This window comes from Hippocampus guttulatus, chromosome 22 (assembly GCF_054856545.1).
Source record: "Hippocampus guttulatus isolate MCC_2025c chromosome 22, RoL_Hgut_1.0, whole genome shotgun sequence".
Classification (NCBI taxonomy): Eukaryota; Metazoa; Chordata; class Actinopteri; order Syngnathiformes; family Syngnathidae; genus Hippocampus; species Hippocampus guttulatus.
Window position 1 is genome coordinate 1,063,828 of NC_141282.1, and position 16,676 is coordinate 1,080,503.

Sequence of the window (16,676 nt, forward strand, 5' to 3'; positions counted from 1 at the left end):
AGCCATGTTTTTTCAGTGTGTGGGTGATAGCAGCGGTTTTGAAGAGTGATGGAACAATACCAGAAGAGAGTGAGGAGTGCATAATAGCAGATATGAGAGGAAGCAGGGAAGGAAGGCAGGATTTAACAAGGGATGAAGGGAGGGGATTGAGCTGGCAAGTGGTGGGCTTGGATTTGAGTATGAGGTTGGATAATTGAGCAGTTGTGGATGGAACAAAACTGGAGAAGGAATGACAAGGAGGAGAAGGTTCAGATGGGGGGGAGCAGGCAGGTTTTGATGGAGGTGGTGATGGATGTTAAAGATTTTGTGATTGAAGTGCTCCATTATGGAGTTGCAGGTTGCTGTGGAGTACAGGTGGAGGGGGAGAGAATTTGGTGGCCAGAGGATTTTGTTCATGAATTGATCATTTTGACTACCTTTCAGTTGTGACCACCTCGGCCTGTCTCGCTTACTGGCAATAAAACCCTTCTGTGCTTTTTGTGTCTGCGCGTGGTTCCTCTCTTCATCTCTCACGAAGCCGAACACTTTGCTTAACACCCGCGGCGCTCCCAGCGCTCCGCCCCAACATCCTCGTCGGAACAGCCTGAGCGCCGCAGCGGAGCAACTTCGGCTCGGCCGTGGGCAAAAACGGCTCGGTCCGAAATTTCTCACGGGTGGGCGTGAGCTGTTCCTCCGCTTCGCTTGTCACACACACCACTCTCGGCCCTACCTGCCTCGCGCAACTCCGGCAGTGCCAAGCGGGTGGCATCGGTTCGGTCCCGGACCTTCGCGCGGTTTGATTCGGAAGTTTTTCTTTCCTTTGATTGCACACCGCGCCCCCTGTCCCTCAAAGCGACGTGCATCTCTGGCGGAGCCGAGCGGGCAGCAGCTTTGGTCCCGGCAGGTCGTGTTGGTTCCACCTCTTCGCTTGCAACACTCGCCTTTGTCCCCGCCGGAGCTCCACCAAGCCAGGCAGGCCGAAAGTGGCGCGGGTTGACAACACAGGGTCCAAAACTTCAACGCACAACCAAGCGATCGTCCGGCTTTATGCAGCCTTGTACAAATTGTGTTTTCAAATTGTTCGCCCGAAACAGTTTTGTCACTCCCACAAGACAAGCTATTTTTTTCAGATGGCAGTGGAACTGATGAAGGCCTTCCCCAGACATTCCGTGCATCAATTTTAGAACATTATGTGGCGATGGAAAATAAGAGAACAAGACAATCATCAGAAATACTGACCACAGCAGGTTTATTGGATGATGATCACCCATGCAAAAAATGTTTAATTGTGGCATCCAGAAATGATGACAAAGAAATATTTTGTTTCAAACTACTTCATGAAAATGAAGTGTTGATACCAGGGATGAATTGTGAAAGCTTTTAGAAAATCATTTTTTATGATTTGTACCACAACGAAAAATCTCGTGTTATTCACTGCTCTGATGAAAATAAAATGTCAAGATAAAATTTCAATCCCATATTTACACACTGTGAATTTTAAGTTTAAATCAGTTATGGTTCCTTTGATCGCTCCGCCGTTACTTGGATAACTGTGGCAATTCTAGAGCTAATACATGCAAACGAGCGCCGACCTACGGGGACGCGCGCATTTATCAGATCCAAAACCCACGCGGGTCCGGCTCCGTGGGCAGCGTCCCGGCCCCCCCCCTCGGGGGCCGCGGGCCGGGCGCCCCGCGGCGGGCCAGCCCGGCCCCTTTGGTGACTCTAGATAACCTCGAGCCGATCGCCGGCCCTCCGCGGCGGCGACGTCTCATTCGAATGTCTGCCCTATCAACTTTCGATGGTACTTTCTGCGCCTACCATGGTGACCACGGGTAACGGGGAATCAGGGTTCGATTCCGGAGAGGGAGCCTGAGAAACGGCTACCACATCCAAGGAAGGCAGCAGGCGCGCAAATTACCCACTCCCGACGCGGGGAGGTAGTGACGAAAAATAACAATACAGGACTCTTTCAAGGCCCTGTAATTGGAATGAGCAAACTCTAAACCCTTTGGCGAGGAACCATTGGAGGGCAAGTCTGGTGCCAGCAGCCGCGGTAATTCCAGCTCCAATAGCGTATCTTAAAGTTGCTGCAGTTAAAAAGCTCGTATTTGAATCTCGGGACGCGAGCTGACGGTCCGCCGCGAGGCGAGCCACCGTCTGTCCCAGCCCCTGCCTCTCGGACGCCCCCGGGATGCCCTTGGCTGGGTGTCCCGCCCGGGGCCCGAAGCGTTTACTTTGAAGAAAATAGAGTGTTCAAAGCAGGCCCGCGCCGCCCGCATACCGCAGCTAGGAATGATGGAATAGGACCCCGGTTCTATTTTGTGGGTTTTTCCACCTGAACTGGGGCCATGTTTGAGAAGGACGGCCGGGGGCATTCGTATTGCGCCGCTAGAGGTGAAATTCTTGGACGGGCGCAAGACGGGCCAGGGCGAAAGCATTTGCCAAGAATGTTTTCATTAATCAAGAACGAAAGTCGGAGGTTCAAAGACGATCAGATACCGTCGTAGTTCCGACCATAAACGATGCCGACTCGCGATCCGGAGGAGGACGGCGGAGGCGGCGGCGGAGGCGGCGGCGGCGGCGATGTCGAAGGCGGCCCGCGGGGAGAGGCGCGGGGCGGGGGCGTGAAGGGGACGGGCGGGGGGTACGGTGCAGGTCGTTGGCCGGTCGCCTACTCGCCTGCCCCGACCCGCAGCTCCCCCAGCCCCCGCGGCCCGACCCCGCGATGCCGTCGGCGGCGGCGGCGGCGCACCCCGGCGCGCCCCAGCCCCCCGAGTCTGGAGCGGCCAGATGCGCCGAGGGCGGAGGAGGACGGCGGAGGAGGACGGCGGAGGCAGCGGCGGCAGCGACGTCGAAGGCGGCCCGCGGGGAGAGGCGCGGGGCGGGGGCGTGAAGGGGACGCGCGATGGAGGATTGGGCGTTGTTAGACTGGAGAAACTGGTGCCATGCATACGGCTAAGATGCGTTTGGAAAATGTGTTGGAGTGAAGATGACTGGACCAAATTGACTGCAAGAGAGATGGTTGGTCTGCCTAAATGGTGGGCGTTATGGAAAGCTGCAGGAGGCAAGGCCGAAGACACTCCGGTTATTGCTGAAGCGGCAGTACATGAGCAAGCGGGGACAGCGCCTAAAAAGCTTGCTATACCCGATTGGAGAGACGAGGAAAATCGTGCATGGGAGCTCAAGGGCATGCATAGGAAAGGAGTGGCGATGTTCAGGAACGACAAAACGAGCAATCCGTGGCTAAGAGACCCACAAAAAGTGGCATTCACCCAAAGACAGTACTTGATGGGACTGGCGATGAGATCTGGCCTTGCACCGACAAAGGAAGGACGATGCGACATGAGGACTGGCATGTCATCACGGTGCAGGGGTTGTTTGGCGAAACGCGAATCACTGTCTCACATTCTGGGCCAATGCGAGTTCGTTAAAAAGACACAACAAGATTTGTGAGGACCTCCAAAGAGAGATGGTGCGATGGAAATGGGAGGTATATAGAGAATGGAGATGCTTGGACGGCGAGGGCAAGTGGAAGATCCCGGATATAGTGGCGGTCAAAAGCGGAAGGGTTCTAATCATTGACGTGACGATTAGATACGAAACGGAGGACTTCCCGCTTGAAAGTGCGGCTGAGGAAAAGGTTGCCAAATACAAGACAGTCGGCAAGACGATAGTGCACGTGTTGTGCGCGAAGAGCTTCAAAGTATATGGATTTCCTATTGGAGCGAGAGGTAAATGGCCCTCTTGCAATGACAAAGTATTGAAGAGCATCGGACTGACTGAGACACGGTGTTCAACGTTTGCCAAATTCCTGAGTAGAAGAGCTCTCTTGTACTCCATGGATGTGCTGGACGGTTTCAACAAATAGCCAGCCATTGACATTTCGCTATCTGAATTTGCTAGCTTTGTGATTAATTCTATGAAAGTATACTAAATTCAAATAAAAACTAAAAATAAAAAACGAACATATATACATGGGTTGTGTATATATGTTCGTTATCTCCACCGCGGCGGGGGCGAAGCGGAGTGTGACCGCGAGGGACGCCTCCTCGCGGGATAAGAGGTTCGGGTGGCGCGGCCCAGAAGAAAAAAAAATACAATAAAAAACGAAGTTAGCAGCGAGGAGGCCGAGTGCGACCGGGAGGGAGGCCTCTTGGTCGGATTGAAGAGTGCGAGGCGCGGCCCGCGGAGGTCATCTTGAGCACCGGAGGAGAGGGCCGGCGACGAGGCGAAGCGTGGCCGCCGGAGATGCGTCTCGGTCGGATGAATGAAGCGTGGAGCGCGGCCCGCAGAGGTCATCTTGAGCACCGGAGGAGAGGGCCGGCGACGAGGCGAAGCGTGGCCGGCGGAGAGGCCCCTCGGCCGGATTGAAAAGTGTGCGGCGCGGCGCGGCCCGGAAAACTCTGACAGTCTTCAATTTATCTGCTGACGGAACTGGGCGTCCGTCCGTTTTGTGCCGATACAAACCAGTCTCATCCCTGGCCACCCTGTTTGTGGATAGCCAGTAGTTCTTCTCCTCGTGGGATGCCCTCTCTTGATCTGCAAGAAGGTGGTTAATGTCCAGATCATACATACTGGCTCACTTTGTAGCCCGCTGTCTCTTTCGCTACCTTATCTGCCCTGTCATTTCCCACTTCTACATAGGAAGTCCCTCCAGTATGTGCCCTGCATTTAACAATGGCTACTTCTTTTGGTTTTAACAGAGCCTCTCAGAGTCTTTGGATTTCCATACTATGTTTAACTGATGTTCCGGCTGCTGTTCTGTACCCATTCCTTCGCCAGAGGGGCATCTCTGTAAAAATCGCCCCGACTACATATGCTGAATCCGTGTAGATGTTAACCCTTAATCCTTGCGCCCTCTCTAGTGCCCTTATAACTGCTACCAGCTCGGCTCTCTGGGCCGACTGTTTCCCTTCTATTCTGTCAGTTTCTTGTATCTTAAATTGTCTTGTTTGTTGGCCATCATCGATTATTACCAAATAGGCCGAGATCAGCCCTTCTGTTGGATGTCTAAAGCAACAGCCATCTGTGAACACGCTATAATCTGGTTCCGATATTGGTGCGGCATACAAACCTTCGCTGAGCTTTTCTTCATTCAGGGAAAGGTCTGCACAACAATGGGGTGCGCCTTCAACCATTCCATCTGCCGCATTGATTCCTTCTGATTTGTATGTCAGATTGGGTCTGTGTAAAATTCTGTCCAATTTGTCACTTCGTTTTGCTGACATCGTAAAATCTTTAGAACAGACAAATGCCGCCACTGCGTGAGAAGTAAGGACCGTAAGGGGATTGTTCAACACAATGTGATCCACTTTTTGCAAACATTTGCCTAATGCTGCCGCATATCTGACACATGCTGAATATTTTTGTTCGATTGGGTCCAATTGCATGCTGACGTATGTCAAAATTTGTCGTTCACCCCCTCCCTCTCTTTTCTGAAAAAGGACCGCTGTAACCGATGTTTTCAGAAACATCCAAGAAAAACGGTTTGGAATAGTTAGGCCGCACCAGAGAAGCTGCTTTCGCAAGAAGCTGCTTCAAGGTGATAAAGTCAGACTCAGCCTGACTCGTCCAAGAAAGTGGAGAGGTCAGATTTCGCATGCCGACTTCGTTTATCATGGCCCGCAGGGAAAGTGTTAGCGTGGCATAGTCAGGGACGAATTGCCTGGAATAACCTGTCAACCCAAGAAACGAGAGCATCTCTCTGACCGTTACAGGCTTCGGGTGATTGAGAATGGCCGCTTGATGAGAAGCTGACATCGCAGTACCGTCTGACGTGATCAATCTCCCCAAAAATGCAACGGCAGTGCGAGCACATTGTAATTTTTCCCGCGAGACCTTGAGGCCGCAGCAGGCCAAATGCGTGAGAAGCAACCTCGTGGCCTCCAAGCAGCAACCCTCGGAAGGTGCTGCGAGAAGAAGGTCATCAACGTACTGAATGAGTACAACATCATCCGGAGGTTGGAAAGAAGACAGTAGCCGTTTAAGCACTTGATTAAAAATCCCCAGAGACAAATTGAATCCCTGGGGCAAGCAAGTGATTTGAATTTGACACCAAGGTGAGTGAATGAGAAAACATCCCTATGTGATTCTGCTAGTGGTATGCAGAAAAACGCATTGGCTAGATCGACGACAGAAAAATGTGTGTGATGCGGCGAAATCGAGGTTAGTGCAATATACGGATTTGGCACCAGGTCCGTAGGAGTGAGCTCAGAGTTATTTATCAAACGAAGATCATGGACCATACTATACTTGCCCTCCTCCTTCAGAACCGGCAGTATAGGAGTGTTCCAGGGTGAAGTAGAGTGCTCCAGGACACCTGCTTCCCACAGACCACGGATTGTTTGGGTGATGCCGTGTACTTCTTTCTGCGGACGCGGGTATTGACGTTGATAGATTGGTGCAGAAAGATCATTATCAAATGTCACAGGCTGAATGTCACACTTACCAACATCAGTGGGACCCTGCGACCACACCACTGGGGGAAGAGAGGAAAGCATATCCTCTGTTCCCTCCGCGTCGGTTCTTTCACAACCGTGCGATCTCGTAAGCCAATTCTCCTCCGCTACGGTGGTGTCGGTAGTTGCAATCAAAATTTTGTACATTTGCGTAGATGGCGAAAATAGTACGTTTGGAACTTCGGACAATTGCCAATCGGGGACCTTGTCCGCCCTTTTTACCATTGGTCCCAATTCTTTAGCCTGATGAGCCGGACTCAACGCAAGCGAGATGTGCGGTGAGGCTGTGTCAGACATACGATACCAGTCAACGAGGTCCTCAGGCAGGTCCACTTCAGCTGCCACACCCTCAGGTCCTACAATAATTGAGGAGGAGGGAACGTTAAATAAATTGCCTTGCATTTCATCAAACCAGGCCATGCGATAAATTTCATCCCCCAGTCTGTCGTATAGCATCGTGCAGTGGGGAGGATCGATTGGCGGATGGTAAGGTCGCAGGGCGGAAACCCAAGGAGACCAAAGCCGATACTGATGCATGGCAGAGTTCAGTGGTGGATCTTCAACTGATTTGAGTGATAACCAGTAGATATTCGCTCCCTGGTGGAAAACCATAGGATTGCTACTTTGTGTCAGTAGGCATTGGGAGTTGAAATCATCCCCATTGTTTGAGGCGGTGAAATACTGTCCATTCGGCAACGTGACCTTCAGTCCATCTGGGCTGCAAAGAATGGAGGCGTTGGCCTTGACGAGCAAGTCTCGGCCCAACAGGTTCAGCGGACAGTCTTTCTGGAAAACAAATGGGTGTTCGAATGTCATTCCCCCCCACTGTATTTGAAGAGGTGCAGTCACCGGTGAGGCCAGCGGTGATCCCGAGAAGCCGACTAGGCACAGAGTCTGGGATGTCAGAGAGGCGTTTGGAGGCAGCAAGTTGAGGGTGGAGTATCTCGCCCCAGTGTCGATCATCATATGAATGTCTCTTCCCACTATCCGGACCGTGGTGAGAGGCTCGGCCCTTGCTCCCTCACTTGCGGCTTTCGGACACCTCTATTGTTGGGAGTCGGGTACCCAGGGAGCAGATGGGTACTGACCACTTGGGGGCGCTGTTGTCCGCCACTGCTGTGGTCTTTGTGGTAGAGGAGGCTGGACTTGGTGGTTGTAATCTGATTTCCAAACAGGCAGATTCCTGCGGTGGGGGCAATCCTGTGCCCAATGGTCCTCGACACCACAAATGTAACAGCCAGCTTGGCTCCAGGGACTCCCCCCCCATACGCCCACCCCCTCGCACCGGCCCTCCCTTCAGCCATGCATTACGGCCTCGCCTCGTGGGCAGGCTATAGTATTGAGGTGGGGCTTGGAGCTGCGGCGGGGGTGTGATCAGCCGCGGCGGAGCCTGTTTAGAGACACTGATTGACATTTGGTTAGATTTCTCAAGTTTCTCTTTTTTGCATGCATTACTCTCTTGGCCTCTTGTATTTGTAAATGCAGTAAGTCATTCTGTAGTCTGGACGTTTTCTCAGTCTCCTCTTTGGCCTTGGCCCGGGATCGCTGCACATAGAACAGGAAATGCGTTCGCCAGTTCGTGTCATCTGAGGTGGGCAAAGTGGTGAGTCATCAATTTTTGCACATCAGGCGGACAACCTCGCAGCACCGCCTGCCTGAACAAGGCTCGATTCCCTGGATGACCATTGGGGTCCTGACCTGTGGCAGTCACCCAAGCATCCACACAATTAACTAAATAAGTCGTTGGATCTATTTCAGGTGACAATTCAAATGCCAATTGTTGTAGGGGACCCAGGGGGGGGGCGGGTAAAGGGATCTCAGTGCATCTGCAATCGCACCATAGTGAGCTGTTCCAGTAAATGGAGTATCATCAAATAATGCTGTAGTACCCGCCTGCATTTCTGTTTGTGTGGCCCCCATAGCACCGAGGCAGCGGGAAAGAACCACTCGAATATCTCCCATAGCCCACATTTGTCCACCTGCAATATCCTGCACTTTACGCATCCATACAGCGCCTCCCTGAAAAATTGATGGTAGCATGTCAACAATAGCCGTCAAATCAGTAATCGAATAGGGACTATAGACCCTCGGTCCCTGCCCTTGGTCACGCAGCGGCATAGCAGTTACCAGTTCGGGGGTAGTTTGTGTATTGTCGCCTGACAATTTTTTATCATTCGACCTCGTCAACGTCCTGGAAGCTATTCTTCCCAACAGGTCCATAATTTCTTTGGGTAAATACTTACTTTTGAGCCAATCTATTGCCCACATCTGCATGTCATAATCAATTTTAGGGAAATCCAGCAACACCTGCCTCGCCAATTCCGTTTCATTAGTTATAAAAGTGGTTACATCCCAAATACTAGCTCTTTCATCATCGGGTTTAATTTGCATACCCTTTTCTAATTTTACCAGTTGTTGATGAACTGCTTTGGGCAGGTTGGGAGGAAGTTCGGCACACAATGTATCTAGGTGTGTGCCTGAAGAGTTGCCGGAATGCGCTACCCCCCCTTCCTGGAGGTTTTTTCCAGTTGGGCGTGCGCCTTGCACAGCACGCATACTGTTTAAGGTCTCCCCTGTTAATGGGCGGCGAGCGTCCTTTAACTCACTTGAGTTAACCCCTTGCCATTGTGTCTGCAATTCAGATAAGGGGGATAAATGTTCTGTGTGGCTGGTAGAGCCGTTATCGCGGACGGCTCAAGCCCCCTGGCTACGGGTCGATCACCCGCCTTCTCTCCCCCTGCTTCGTCTATGCTCAAATGGCCACTCAGAGCATAGAGGGGGGCCATGGTCACCGCACTCTCCCCATACGGTGGTGGAGGTGCGGACGCTGCGTCATTACGCGTATCTTTTTCTGTATGATCTTGTCGATTCACTTCTTTTCGAACATGCGCGGCGGCCATGAAATGTAAAACGGCTCGAATCGAATCCCAATGTGCTTTCTCCTTCTTTAACAACCGTCTACTGTTCGAAACCATCTTGTTTTGGCTCAATCCTTCGATTTCTTTCAGCCTGCGCAACACCGCTTGTTCCAAATGACCAGATGCCAGCCAAAGATCGGCGCATGAATAATCATTCGGCAACAATTTCCTCTCCTGTAAATTAGCAATTGCCTTTCTCTTTATCTCCACTTCTTTTTCCTTTTTCTTTTCCGTCCCACACAACATTCCTCTGTATGTATTCAGTGCATTCTCAAGTTGGATTTTAACCATTTCCTTGCCTTCAGGCCGTTCAGCCAAGCTAAAATTCACCAGGTTTTTATCATATTGGCCGTCAATTTCGCTCTTTAATGGACCATGCGACGTCACACAATTCTCTAATTGTAACAATGGAGCTGTCCCTAACTTGCCCTAAAAATACAGCTGTTTACTCAGACCCCGATCTCCAGTCGGCAGTCCTACACTTTAACAGCATCCAGAATAATAAAAATTACCTGGACCTGCCTCAGCAATTAACCACTAATTTTTTAATTGCCTACTAACTCAGTTTGGTCTTTGCTCGTCAGCTACTAGCCAAACCTACGACTCAGCGGTTCTACCTAATTTAAACCGCCTACTTGGTGACTCAATAACTGTGCCAATTCAGTTATCTACTACTCAGTGGCAAATTTTGGACGGTATATTGTTTTGAATATACCTCACACCTATTCTTTAATTCCTTTTTCCTGTACAGTACTTCATTTTTCCATAGTCACATATCTCTTAAAACTCATTATCAATTTGTTATTTGCCACCTACAAGATCCAATCACTATACTTGGTTCAACACATTCAGGATCAGGGCAGTTTGATTTGATCGTTCTGATTGGACATAAGCCGAATCTTGACACTTCGCCCGTAATAACAGGTGTGTCTCCTTACCTTATTTAGCGGGGCTCCTGGTTACTGCCTGATCTTGAAGGTCTTGGAACCGGTGTCTGTCTTTTTCCAGAGGAATCCTGTTCGTGACGCCATTTGTTGAGGAGAGTCAGCTTTTCGTTTGCTTCTTGTCTCCTTGGACACAAGTCCTTTTATACCTCTGTAAGGCGGAATAAAGACCCAACACCACGTCGTACTTTTTCAGTTTATCACAGCACAACACAAATTGATTTGGGCTTCTGAGAGTTTCAGATTTCTTTCGGAAGCCCCGAACAACTACAGTCACATGTATATATAGGCATAGTATGTTAATTATGTTAATTAGGGGCGGGCAGTCCTTCCCCTTATGTAAAAATCAGAGACAAAGAAAGTCAAGCAAAGTTCGATCTTGACATGATGACAAAGTATAGACCACTGCTGCTGGTCCACAAATCTTGAGATTAGGGTTCCTCTTCGAAGGCACTTGACAGCATTCAGGGATTTTTACGAGGTGGTGGAGGCAGGAAAACCCTCCGGGGGCTGTTAATTAACCAAGTGAAAATAGGATCTAAACTTCACACTACATTCTTTGTTTTAAGTACTTCAGCAGATGTTCAGGACAGAGACTAGCGTCAATAGTTCTCATAGCAAGATGAAATTCCTCAACAATGTTCTACTACTACTTCTAGCGGAATATTTCCTTAACAAGTGTTATCTTTTACGTTCACTTTCATCACATTATGTGACACCTGAGCGCAGAGTTTTTGTTTGTTTTGTTTGTTTGTTTGTTTATTGAACATAAAACATATATACAGTAATAATTTGACAGAAAATAAGGTAGATAAAAAAGTAAAAAGAAAGAAATCAATCTTCATTCAACACAGTTATTATGTTCAAGGGAGTAGGAAGAAGTAAAAAACTTATCTAGTCCTACCCCGTTATGTGATTGTATCTAATAAATCATTTTTATATCAATCAGAAAAGAAAAAAGTAAGAAGAAAGAAGTCTCCATTAAGGCTCATACTTTACCCTTAACCGTGATATTTTTACAACTTTTGGTTTGTATCGGGATTATATACTTCCACACCCTGACACTCTTGTGTCAATTTTCTCTTGTATTCATAATGGATATTTATATACCTTTCTCTATTTATCAACTTAGTTCTGATTTATCATTATATTTAATGTTTTGAATTGATCATTTTAACTCTGATTGATGTAGGTTGTTTGTACTATTTTTTTGAATTTGCTTTTGAACTCAGCAAGCGATTTACTCATTTTCAGGTCCGTTTCGAGATTATTCCACAGATTAACACCTTTGATAGATACACTTCTTTGCTTGGTGTTTGTTCTTGTTTTGAGTTTTTTGAATAAGTTGGTACCTCTTAAATCATAGCTGCTTTCTCAAATTTCGAAAAACTTCTGAATGTTTTGGCAGAGCAGGTTATTGTGTGCTTTGTACATTAATTGGGCGATTTTAAAGTCAACCAGGTCATAAAATTTCATCGTATTTAATTTGATAAATAGTGGATTTGTGGGTTCCGTATATTTTGATCTATTAATAATTCGAATTGCTTTTTTTGTAGGTTGAGAATAGGGAGTGTGTTTGTTTTGCAGGCATTTCCCCATATTTCCACACAGTAGGTCATATATGGTAATAATAATGAAGTGTATAATGTGTACAAAGATCTCTTATTTAGCACTTCCTTGGTTTTGTAGAGGATCCCTACGGTTTTGGCTATTTTTCTTTTTACGTTATCGATATGTGGCTTCCAACATAGTTTTGAGTCTATTACTAATCCGAGAAACTTGGTTTCATACGCTCTTTCTATCTCAATTGAGTTTACCATAATTTTAGCTTGGTGTTTGATTGGTCTTGTGCCAAAAACAATTAACTTTTTTCTGTGTTTAATTAAATTTTAAACAGAAATTTAACAATTAAATTTTCTGTGTCTTCATATGATCACAGTCTAGTTTTAAAGTCAGCAAATTTTAGCTTTTCTTCACTCTGTCACATGCACTGCAAAAGGTTTGAAGGATTCTGGAAGTCCTTTCAACACCATTGCTATGAGAAGATCATCACTCATGACTTCCTCTGCATTTCTTAGCGCCGTGATGATAGTCTCTGCCCTAATCACAAAATCTGTTACGCTTTCCTTGCTTCTCATCTGCAGACTTGTCAGTTCAGAATACAGGTTTATTATGCGAGGTTTCCCTTTACCTGCATAGTACTCTCGAAGCATCTTGAGGGCTTTTCTCCCATCATCCGCAGCTTCGCGCATGTCCAGGCCTAGACTTTTGTCGTCCAAAAACTGTATCAGCTCTGCATAGGCCATCCCGTTCTGTTCCTTGTCCTTAGCCTCTTCATCAACGTCAGCAAACTGCGGATTTTCACTCAAAATAGTCTCTTTGAGCCCCTGTAGCCGCAAGTAGGCCAAAAATTGTGTTTCCCAGGGCTCATACTGTTTCTCATCTCCGTTAAAAGTTAAACGTGACCATCTGCTTGAGACGTGGCTTGGCTGCTCCATAGCTTCTACGGTAGCCTAGGGTAGCACCACGAGGTAGCACTGTTAGCAGCTAAAAGCTAAGCTACACTAACCTCTTCGCCGAGTTCGCAGTTCGTCGCTCTTCTCAGCGGCTTCAAACTTTCTTCAGTCGTTCTTGGGGGTTTCCTGGGCCCATAACCTGTTGTCAGCGGCTTACTTATGCAGTATACCCGCGTGTCACCCCTCAAGGCGGCTGGATAAACGGAGGAAAAATCAGCGAGCGTGACAGTCTCTTGTTTTATTAGAATTGGTGATAGTCAAGTATAACACACACAGCATATATAGTGGACAAACCGAACGTTGGAATTGATCCTTCAAAGTAAAACAGGAAATAATTGAGAGCATATTTGTCTGTTCACAACACCACCACTCCGCCCCCGACCCGGAAGTGCCCTGTCTGCTATAAAGGGGACAATTTTCACGTCTTTTCTCGCTTACGGCCATACTACCCTGAGAACGCCCGATCTCGTAAGCTAAGCACGGTCGGGCCTGGTTAGTAGTTGGATGGGAGACCGCCTAGGAATACCAGGTGCTGTAAGCTTTTGCACCCACCTCCAATTCACAACACAAATCACTGCTCTTCCTAAAATTTTGGCTTTCATTTGTTATTCAACTTTCACTCATCCTGTGGTTTGAAATCGTTTCCTTCACATTGATTTGACAGATCAACGTCTCTTTGGAATAAAATTAATGTCCAATAGAGGGAGCCGTCTGCACGGGATCAGTCATGATCGCACTTGGACATGAAGCAGCTTGGGATTTCCGCCTGCTGGATGCTTTTGCACCTCCACTGGAAAAGCCAACTTTTGCAACAGACATCAAGTACCGCAGAGCTGCTTGCTCGCAGCGGACCGTATGCGAGCCTGACAGTCTGAGCGCTCAAACCAGCACGGGTGCGGGCCCCTCCTCCGTGCACTCGGGAGGAGGTTAATAAATGAAAAAAAATCACCCCACCTGTTGTCAGCGGCTTACTTATGCAGTATACCCGCGTGTCACCCCCCAAGGCGGCTGGATAAACGGAGGAAAAATCTGCGTGAAAGTCTCTTGTTTTATTAGAATTGGTGATCGTCAAGTAAAACACACACAGCATATATAGTGGACAAACCGAACGTTGGAATAGATCCTTCAAAGTAAAACAAGAAATAATTGAGAGCATATTTGTCTGTCCACAACACCACCACTCCGCCCCAGACCCGGAAGTGCCCTGTCTGCTATAAAGGGGACAATTTTCACATCTTTCCTCGTTTACGGCCATACTACCCTGAGAACGCCTGATCTCGTCCGATCTCGGAAGCTAAGCAGGGTCGGGCCTGGTTAGTACTTGCATGGGAGACCGCCTGGGAATACCAGTAAGCTTTTGCACCCACGTGAACACTCTTTCACATTATTTCGCGCTTCCTTTTCTCAATGTTTTCCTCAGCCTTAACTGGGAGACCCACAACGTTGAACTGACATTTTTAAATCTCCTAGGTGTGTTGCACCTCCGCTGGAAAAGCACACTTTCAAACAGACATCAACTACCGCAGAACTGCTTGCTCGCAGCGGACCATATGCGAGCCTGACAGTCTGAGCGCTCAAACCAGCACGGGTGCGGGTCCCTCCTTCGTGCACTCGGGAGGGGGTTAATAAATGAAAAAAATTCACCCCACCACTCTGCCCCCCCCCCCCCCACCCCCCCGACCCGGAAGTGCCCTGTCAGCTATAAAGGGGACAATTTTCAAGTCTTTTCTCGCTTACGGCCGTACTACTCTGAGAACGCCCGATCTCGGAAGCTAAGCAGGGTCGGGCCTGGTTAGTACTTGGATGGGAGACCACCTGGGAATACCAGGTGCTGTAAGCGTTTGCACCCACGTGAACACTCTTTCACGTTATTTTGCGCTTCCTTTTCTCATTTTTTTCACTTCAGCCTTAACTGGGAGACCCACAACGTTGAACTGACATTTTTAAATCTCTTATTGATGTGTTGCACTTGGACATGAAGCAGCTTGGGATTTCCGCCTGCGCCTAGGATGCGGGACGCAGAGGTAACGAGATGGCTGATCTCTAACCATTCTCTGAGTACTACTATTATTACCACTACCACTAATACAACATTAATTAATACCTTCAATTTCACAATAATAAATAATTAAATCAACCATGATTTTAAACTATGTATTATCAATATTCATTATTCCAAACATGAGAAAGCATTCAGCAAACATAACTGAATCGAGCAAAACGACTCCAAATCCCAACGGCCAAACCCGGAAGTGAACTGCCGACATTATTGACTCCAGCTGTAACGCAAATTACTTGGTTCAAACAAACATTCTAGTGCGACCGCACAAACATGACAACTGTGCAAAAGTAACTAAATAAAAGACACCACTGTTACAGAAAGGCTTTACACGCTATTTAAACTGCCGATAGCGAACGCAGCAAACCGTGATTGAAACTAACTGTGATGCCGCTCTTTATACGTTGCGCTAACTGTTACCTGTCAGTGGCAGACCCGCCCCTCTTAAAGCGCCAGAGTTAATCCATCAATATGGGTTTCATCGGATGGAATTTATTAGATCCCTTCGTGATTTTTGAGGTCCTTGAGCAAAGGTTTCAAGGCTCTAATCTCTCATGTGTCCGAGGACCGGCAATCCAAGGCCAAGGACTTGACTCCAAGGCCGAGGACCCAGGACCGCCCCTCGGTCCTTGAGCCGGTCCTCGAGGCCAAGGACCGGCTCGAGGAACACATCTCTGAAAGAAGTGTATCTAACAAAGGGGTTAATCTGTGGAATAATTTCGAAACGGACCTGAAAATTAATAAATCGCTTGCTGAGTTCAAAAACAAATTCAAAAAAATAGTACAAACAACCTACATCAATCAGAGTTAAATTGATAAATTCTAAACATTAAATATAATGATAAATCAGAACTCAGTTGATAAATAGAAAAGGTATTGAAATATCCATTATGAATACAAGAGAAAATTGACACAAGAGTGCCAGGGTGTTGATGTATATAATCTCGATACAAACCAAAAGTTAAGTGAGGATAAGCGGATCGGAAAATGGATGGCTGGCTGGATGGATATAGCGAGCCTCAAGTAGTTATTTTGTGCGTGTTGAGTTAAATTGCTGCTATTAAGTTAGTCGAATGAATCTTCGACATGTTTTTGTTCAAATTTCAAAACGTTCCTTGTGGAAATGGCTGACGTTTACGCTGTAAAATCTTTCAATTGAAACAGTGCCATTTGACACTCATCCCCATTTTAGTGACAGCATACAGGGAATAAACTGCTGTCACCACAACAATGGTCACTGATGTCACACATATATAGGTCGTTGTATTTGTAAATTAGTGATCACATATAGTGAGCAAAATAACAAGGAAAGTGTTGGATTTTTGTTTATTTTGGTGGTGGAGCATTTGTTACCCGAATGTATTTTTATCGCCCAAGCGGGAATGCTGCGAATATTTGTCATTATTAGTAGTAGTAGTGTTGGAGGTATGGAGGAAACTGAGGTCTTTTGGGGTTCAGGGGTCGCCCCTTAAGACTTTCTATAACTCGGTGGTGGCCTTGGCCATCCATTATGGCATTGTCTGCTGGCCAGGCAGCATCTCAGCCCGGGACAGAAAGAGACTGGAGCGGCTGGTCAGGAAGGCCAGTTCTGTCCTGGGCTGCTCCCATGACACTCTGGAGGAGGTGGGCAACAGTAGGATGCTAACTAAGCTAAAAGCTATGATGGACAGTCCCTCCCACCCTCTCCAGCCCGCCCTGACAGCACTAGGTAGCTCCTTCAGCCAGAGACTGTTACACCCGCGCTGCAAGAAGGTGAGATACCGACGCTCGTTCCTACCGGCTGCTGAATAAAAATAGCA

At 47.8% G+C, this 16,676-nt stretch overlaps 1 long non-coding RNA gene and 4 pseudogenes across 1 annotated transcript; 4 read left to right on the plus strand and 1 right to left on the minus strand.

Annotated features, from left to right (window-relative positions):
- The first annotated feature begins 1,409 nt into the window (after nt 1–1,409).
- LOC147185919 (18S ribosomal RNA) lies at nt 1,410–2,522 on the plus strand (annotated as a pseudogene).
- A 218-nt stretch (nt 2,523–2,740) lies between these two features.
- On the minus strand, nt 2,741–13,006 carry LOC147185920 (uncharacterized). Its single transcript, XR_015099191.1, has 3 exons — nt 12,494–13,006; nt 10,297–10,453; nt 2,741–6,796 (listed from the first exon to the last, which is right to left on the minus strand). It is a non-coding gene; the product is annotated as an uncharacterized LOC147185920 (long non-coding RNA).
- A 244-nt stretch (nt 13,007–13,250) lies between these two features.
- LOC147185921 (5S ribosomal RNA) lies at nt 13,251–13,359 on the plus strand (annotated as a pseudogene).
- A 702-nt stretch (nt 13,360–14,061) lies between these two features.
- LOC147185922 (5S ribosomal RNA) lies at nt 14,062–14,181 on the plus strand (annotated as a pseudogene).
- Nucleotides 14,182–14,549: 368 nt separating this feature from the next.
- On the plus strand, nt 14,550–14,658 carry LOC147185923 (5S ribosomal RNA; annotated as a pseudogene).
- The last annotated feature ends 2,018 nt before the right edge of the window (nt 14,659–16,676 follow it).